The 7,159-nt window shown below is 41.2% G+C and overlaps 1 non-coding gene across 1 annotated transcript; it reads right to left on the bottom strand.

Annotated features, from left to right (window-relative positions):
* Nucleotides 1–6,575: 6,575 nt before the first annotated feature.
* On the bottom strand, nucleotides 6,576–6,710 carry LOC114616585. The gene has a single exon (XR_003710665.1). It is a non-coding gene; the product is annotated as a small nucleolar RNA SNORA17 (small nucleolar RNA).
* Nucleotides 6,711–7,159: the final 449 nt, after the last annotated feature.

Raw genomic sequence — 7,159 nt, 5'->3', positions numbered from 1 at the left:
ACATCCTCCCAGTCCCATCTCCCTGCTCTCGAATTCCAACACAGTAGAGGATCCAAACTTTTGGGGACCTTGGCCCTCCACTTTCACTGGAGTCTAACAAGGTCACCCTCAATTCCCTATACAGGTGCGTGAGTCCCTCCCTTTGTGCTCTCTGGTTGGTGGTTTAGACTTTGGGAGTTCTGGTTGAAACTTTTGATGCTCCTTCTAAAAAGGACCAACGCATTCATACTTTGGTCTTCCTTCTTCTATGTGAGTTTTATGTGGTCTATATGAAGATTCTTAGAAATTGTGAGCTTTTGGGCTAATATCCACTTATCAGTGAGTGCATACCATGTATGTTCCTTTGAGATTGGGTCATCTCACTCAAGATGATATTTTCCAGCTCCATCCAGTTGCCTAGGAATTTTGTGAACTGATTGTTTTTAATAGCTGAGTAGTACTCCATTGTATAAATTTACCACATTTTCTGCATCCATTCTTCTGTTGAAGGGCATCTGGGTTCTTTCCAACTTCTGGCTATTATAAATAAGGCTGCTATGAACATGGTGGAGCATGTGTCCCTGTTGTATGTTGAAACTTCTTTTGGGTCTATGCCCAGGAGTGGTATAGCTGGGTCCCTAGGTAACGCTATGTTCAATTTTCTGAGATACCGCCAGACTGCCTTCCATAGTGGTTGTACCAGTTTACAATCCCACCAACAGTGGAGGAGTGTTCCTCTTTCTCCACATCCTCGCCAACATGTACTGTCACCTGTGTTTTTGATCTTAGCCATTCTGACTGGTGTGAGGTGGAATCTCAGTGTTGTTTTCATTTGCATTTCCCTGATGACTAGGGATGCTGAACACTTCTTTAGGTGCTTCTCAACCATTCGAGCTTCCTCAGTTGAGAATTCTTTGTTCAGGTCTGTGCTCCATTTTTTAATAGGGTTCTTTGATTGTCTAGAGTCTAATTTCTTCAGTTCTTTGTATACCTTGGATATTAGCCCTTTATCAGATGTAGGGTTGGTGAATATCTTTTCCCAATCTGTTGGTTGCCGCTCTGTCCTATTGACTGTGTCCTTTGCTTTACAGAAGCTTTGCAGCTTTATGAGGTCCCACTTGTCAATTTTTGGTCTTAGAGCACAGGCCATTGGCGTTCTGTTCAGGAACTTTTTCCCTGTACCTATGTATTCCAGGCTTTTTCCCAGTTTCTCTTCTATTAGTTTCAGTGTGGCTGGTTTTAGGTGGAGGTCCTTAATCCACTTGGAATTGAGCTTTGTACAAGGAGATAAGTATGGATCAATTTTCATTTTTCTACATGCTGACCACCAGTTGGACCAGCACCATTTGTTGAAAATGCTATCTTTTTTCCATTCGATGGTTTTAGCCCCTTTGTCAAAGATTAAGTTACCATAGGTATGGGGGTTCATTTCTGGGTCTTCTATTCTATTCCACTGATCCTCCTGCCTGTCTCTGTTCCAATATCATGCAGTTTTTATCACTATTGCTTTGTAGTACAGCTTGAAGTCGGGGATGGTGATTCCTCCAGAAGTTCTTTTATTGCTGAGAGTAGTTTTCGCAATTCTGGGTTTTTTGTTATTCCAAATAAATTTTAAGATTGCTCTTTCTATCTCTGAGAAGGATTGAGTGGGAATTTTGATGGGGATTGCATTAAATCTGTAGATGGCTTTTGGCAAAATAGCCATTTTTACTATATTAATCCTTCCAATCCATGAGCATGGGAGATCTTTCCATCTTCTGAGATCGGCTTCGATTTCTTTCTTCAGGGGAATGAAGTTCTTGTCATACAGGTCTTTTACTTGCTTGGTTAGGTTCACACCAAGGTATTTTATATTATCTGTGACTATTTTGAAGGGTGTCATTTCCATAATTTCTTTCTCAGCCAGTTTATCTTTTGAGTAGAGGAAGGCTACTGATTTGCTTGAGTTAATTTTATATCCAGCCACTTTGCTAAAGTTGTTTATCAGGTTTAGGAGTTCTCTGGTGGAAGTTTTGGGGTCACTTAAGTATACTATCATATCATCTGCAAATAGTGAGATTTTGACTTCTTCCTTTCCAATTTGTATCCCTTTGACCTCCTTGTGTTGCCTAATTGCTCTGGCTAGGACTTCCAATACTATATTAAATAAGTAGGGGGAGAGTGGGCAGCCTTGCCTAGTCCCTGATTTTAGTGGGATTGCTTCAAGTTTCTCTCCATTTAGTTTAATGCTGGCTACTGGTTTGCTGTAAATTGCTTTTACTATGTTTAGGTATGGACCTTGAATTCCTGACCTTTCCAAGACTTTTGTCATGAAGGGGTGTTGAATTTTGTCAAATGCTTTCTCAGCATCTAGTGAGATGATCATGTGGTCTTTTTCTTTGAGTTTGTTTATATAATGGATTACATTGATGGATTTCCGAATATTGAACCAACCCTGCATTCCTGGGATGAAGCCAACTTGATCGTGATGGATAATTGTTTTGATGTGTTCTTGAATTCGGTTCGCTAGAATTTTATTGAGTAATTTTGCATCAATGTTCATAAGGGAGATTGGCCTGAAGTTCTCTTTCTTTGTTGGGTCTTTGTGTGGCTTAGGTATGAGTGTAATTGTGGCTTCAAAGAATGAGTTGGGTAGTGTACCTTCTGTTTCTATTTTGTGGAATAGTTTGAAAAGAATTGGGATTAGGTCTTCCTTGAAGGTCTGATAGAATTCTGCACTAAAACCGTCTGGTCCTGGGCTTTTCTTTGTAGGGAGACTTTTAATGACTGCTTCTATTTCTTTTGGGGTTATGGGACTGTTTAGATGGTTTATCTGGTCCTGATTTAACATTGGCAACTGGTATTTGTCTAGGAAATTGTCCATTTCATCCAAATTTTCCAATTTTGTTGAATATAGGCTTTTGTAGTAGGATCTGATGATTTTTTTAATTTCCTCAGTTTCTGTTGTTATGTCCCCCTTTTGAGTTCTGATTTTATTAATTTGGATACTGTCTCTCTGCCCTCTGATTAGTCTAGCTAAGGGTTTATCTATCTTGTTGATTTTCTCAAAGAACCAGCTCCTGGTTTTATTGATTCTTTGGATAGTTCTTTTTGTTTCAATTTGGTTGATTTCAGCCCTGAGTTTAATTATTTCCTGCCTTCTACTCCTCTTGGGTGTATTAGCTTCTTTTTGTTCTAGGTCTTTCAGGTGCTCTGTCAAGCTGTTAGTGTATGCTCCCTCCAGTTTCTTTTTGTAGGCACTTAGATCTATGAATTTTCCTCTTAGCACTGCTTTCATTGTATCCCATAAATTTTGGTATGATGTGTCATCATTTTCATTAAATTCTAAAAAGTTTTTAATTTCTTTCTTTATTTCTTCCCTTACCTGATTATCAAGGAGTAGGGTGTTGTTCAGTTTCCAAGTAAATGTGGGCTTTCCATTCTCTTTGTCATTTTTGAAGACCAGCCTTAGACCATGGTGATCTGATAGGATGCAGGGAATTATTTCAATTTTCTTATATCTGTTGAGGCCTGTCTTGTGCCCAATTATATGGTCTATTTTGGAGAAGGTACCATGAGGTGCTGAGAAAAAGGTATATTCTTTTGCTTTAGGGTGAAATGTTCTATAGATATCTGTTAAGTCCATTTGGTTCATAACTTCTGTTAGTTTTACTGTATCTCTATTTAGTTTCTGTTTCCATGATTTATCCATTGCTGAGAGTGGGGTGTTGAAGTCTCCCACTATTATTATGTGAGGTGCAATGTGTGTTTTGAGCTTTAGTAAGGTTTCTTTTATGAAATTCGATGCTCTTGTATTTGGCGCATAGATATTCAGAATTGAGAGTTCATGTTGGTTGACTTTTCCTTTGACAAGTATGAAATGCCCTTCCTTATCCTTTTTGATAGTTTTAAGTTGAAAGTTGATTTTATTCGATATTAGAATGGCTACTCCCGCTTGTTTCTTAGTGCCATTTGCTTGAAAAATTGTTTTCCAACCTTTTACTCTAAGGTAGTGTCTGTCTTTGTCACTGAGGTGGGTTTCCTGTAAGCAGCAAAAAGCTGGGTCCTGTTTGCCTATCCAGTCCGTTAGCCTATGCCTTTTTATTGGGGAATTGAGTCCATTGATGTTAAGAGATATTAAGGAGAGGGCGTTCTTGCTTCCTGTCATTTTTGCTAATAGTGGAGACATCGTTTGTGTGGTTATCTTCTTTTGGGTTTGATGGAAAAGGATTATTTTCTTGCTCTTTCTAGGGTATGATTGCCCTCCTTGTATTGGAGCTTTCCTGCTATTATCCTTTGTAAAGCTGGATTTGTGGGAAGATACTGTGTAAATTCAGTTTTGTCATGGAATATCTTAGTTTCTCCGTCTATGGTAATTGAGAGTTTTGCTGGGTAAAGTAGCTTGGGCTGGCATTTATGTTCTCTTAGGGTTTGTATGATATTTGTCCAGGATCTTCTGGCTTTTATAGTATCTGGTGAGAAGTCAGGTGTAATTCTGATAGGTTTGCCTTTATATGTTATTTGGCCTTTTTCCCTTACTGCTTTTAAAATTCTGTCTTTGTTTTGTACATTTTGAGTCTTGATTATTATGTGACGGGAGGTATTTCCTTTTTGATCTAGTCTGTTTGGCGTTCTGTAGGCTTCTTGTGTGATTATGGGCATCTCATTCCTTAGGTTAGGGAAGTTTTCCTCAATAATTTTGTTGAAGATATTTACTGGCCCTTTAAGTTGGGAATCTTCACTCTCATCTATACCTATTATCCTTAGGTTTGGTCTTCTCCTTGCGTCCTGGATTTCCTGGATATTTTGAGATAGCAACTTTTTGCATTTTGCATTTTCTTTGATAGTTGTGTCAATATTTTCTAAGGTATCTTCTGCACCTGAGATTCTTTCTTCTATCTCTTGTATTCTGTTGGTGATGCTTGTGTCTATGACTCCTGATTTCTTTTTTAGGTTTTCTATCTCCAGGATAGTCTCCCTTTGTGATTTCTTTATTGTTTCCACTTCCATTTTTATGTCCTGGATGGTTTTGTTCAATTCCTTCATCTGTTTGTTTGTGTTTTCTTGTAATTCTTTAAAGGATTTTTGTGTTTCTTTAAGGACTTCATCCTGTTTTCCTCAAGTTTTTTGATAGTGTTATTTACTTCCTTCTTGTAGTCCTCTAGCATCACCATTAGAAATGATTTTAGATCTGGTTCTTGTTTTCCTGGTGATATGGGGAGTTCAGGACTTTCTAATGTGGGAGAACTAGGTTCTGATAATGGCAAGTACCTTGGGTTGCTGGTGCTTGTGTTCTTGCGCTTGCCTTTTGCCATCTGGATCACCTTTGTGCTATCAGTGCTGTCTCTGACTGGGGCCTGTCTTTCCTATTATCTAGGTTGTGTCAGAACTGTTTGGGATGGGTTTTGCTGCTTGAGTTAGAGATGAGGCCCAAGATGTGCTCGGTGCTCAGGTGGAAACCGGAAGGGGCCGGGGCTCCGGGTCAGGAGCGGATTCCTGGATCCCAATGAGTCCCAGTGGGTCCCAGTGGGTCCCAGTTGCTCCCTGATTGGGGGCGAGCACTGCCACCTCCTAGCCTAAGAAACTGCTTGAGCTAGCTTGAGCCACGGAGAGCCCTGCTCCCTCTAGGTTCTGTGAGATTGGGTGCAGAGCTGACTCCCGGGATCTGCTCTGGCACAGACCGGAAGGAACCCACGCTCCGGGCCCTGGAGTGAACTCCTGGGTCCCAGTGGGTCCTAGCCACTCCCTGTTCGGGGGCAAGCACTGCCACCTCCTAGCCCAAGACCCTGCTTGGCACAGAGGTCCTGCGAGCCCCGCTTCCTCTGGAGTGTGTGAGATTGGGTGCAGAGCTGCCTCCCTGGATCCGCGAGTGCTCGGGCCCAGACCGGATGGAGCCAGCTCCAGGCCAGGAGCAAATTCCTGGGTCCCAGTGGGTCCCTGTTGCTCCCTGTTTGGGGTGAGTGCTGCTATTTCCTTACCTGGGATGCTGCGTGAGTTCAAGCTCCTGGGAGTCCCTGTTTTTCTTGGATTTTCTGCGGTTGGGTACGGAGCTGCTGCCTGCGACCTGCTCTAGGCTCGGTCCCAAACCCGAAGTCTCCCCAGGTCTTCTTTCTCCTCTGTGCCCACATCCTACTGTTTCATTTTCCCTTCCATTTCTCCATCATTTACTAGCTCATCTTAGTGGTGTCCAGGGTCTTTAAGTATCTGAGGTCATCTCAGAAGTGGTTTCAAAAGTGCAATGTCATGCTCTAGCACTGGGCAGGAGTGACCTTGGGGATGGTCTGTCCCCCTAGGACCACATTATACCTGACTGGTGATCATCTCAGGGTACCTCCCTGCCCCAGCATCTTGGCATTAGTTTGGTGGTCATCTCAGGTTCGCTCCTTGCTTGGGTCCACCCAATTGCAAGTGGCTCCTCGTGAGGGTCATCTGTTTTAGACTCTTTAGACTCACTCCTTCCTGGTGCCTGCAGCCCAATGGTAGAAGGTATGTGTGTGTGTGTGTGTGTGTGTGTGTGTGTGTGTGTGTGTTTAGTCTCTGGCTTGTTCCATGCCCTGGGAACACTTCAGTGCCTGCTCAGTACTGGTTGTCATCTCAGGCTCACTTTTTTTTCCGGAAATGTTAAGCTACTATTCATTCATATATTCACAGATCAGAACATTGAGCTTAGACAGAGCCTCTCTCCTCTCTGCCGCCTAATGAAGCACATGACACACAGGAGCCACATCTGCAATGCCTACCTTAGGGGTAGAGTAAAGAATATTTTCATATACTTCTCCTTCCAAAATGTGTCCCTTATTGCAGACAGTGAATCTTTACACAGTAATAAGGGAAAAACACTATTATCTGGGTAATGGCTTTGTGATAAAGAGCATTTTATAAAGTACTTATGGCTCATACTCTTAAAATAAATCACTGAAATCTAAATCACTCAAAGATTACATTCAATTGTTGATTTATTATTTATTTTGGAATGCTGGAGGGTGAATTAGGACTCCATAAACACTAAGGAATACTCTACCTTAAAACTCTGTCCTCAGACAAAAAGTGAATTTAACTTGTATTAAAATATTTCTTATGTATATTTATGTTATATATATATATATATATATGTGTGTGTGTGTGTGTGTGTGTGTGTGTGTGTTTCATTTTATGATTATTCTACAATAAGATTATTTTGCCTCTTTTTAATTGTTGCAGC

This window comes from Grammomys surdaster, unplaced genomic scaffold (genome assembly GCF_004785775.1).
Source record: "Grammomys surdaster isolate TR1022 unplaced genomic scaffold, NIH_TR_1.0 332618, whole genome shotgun sequence".
NCBI lineage: Eukaryota > Metazoa > Chordata > Mammalia > Rodentia > Muridae > Grammomys > Grammomys surdaster.
This window is presented reverse-complemented; position numbering and strand designations above follow the sequence as displayed.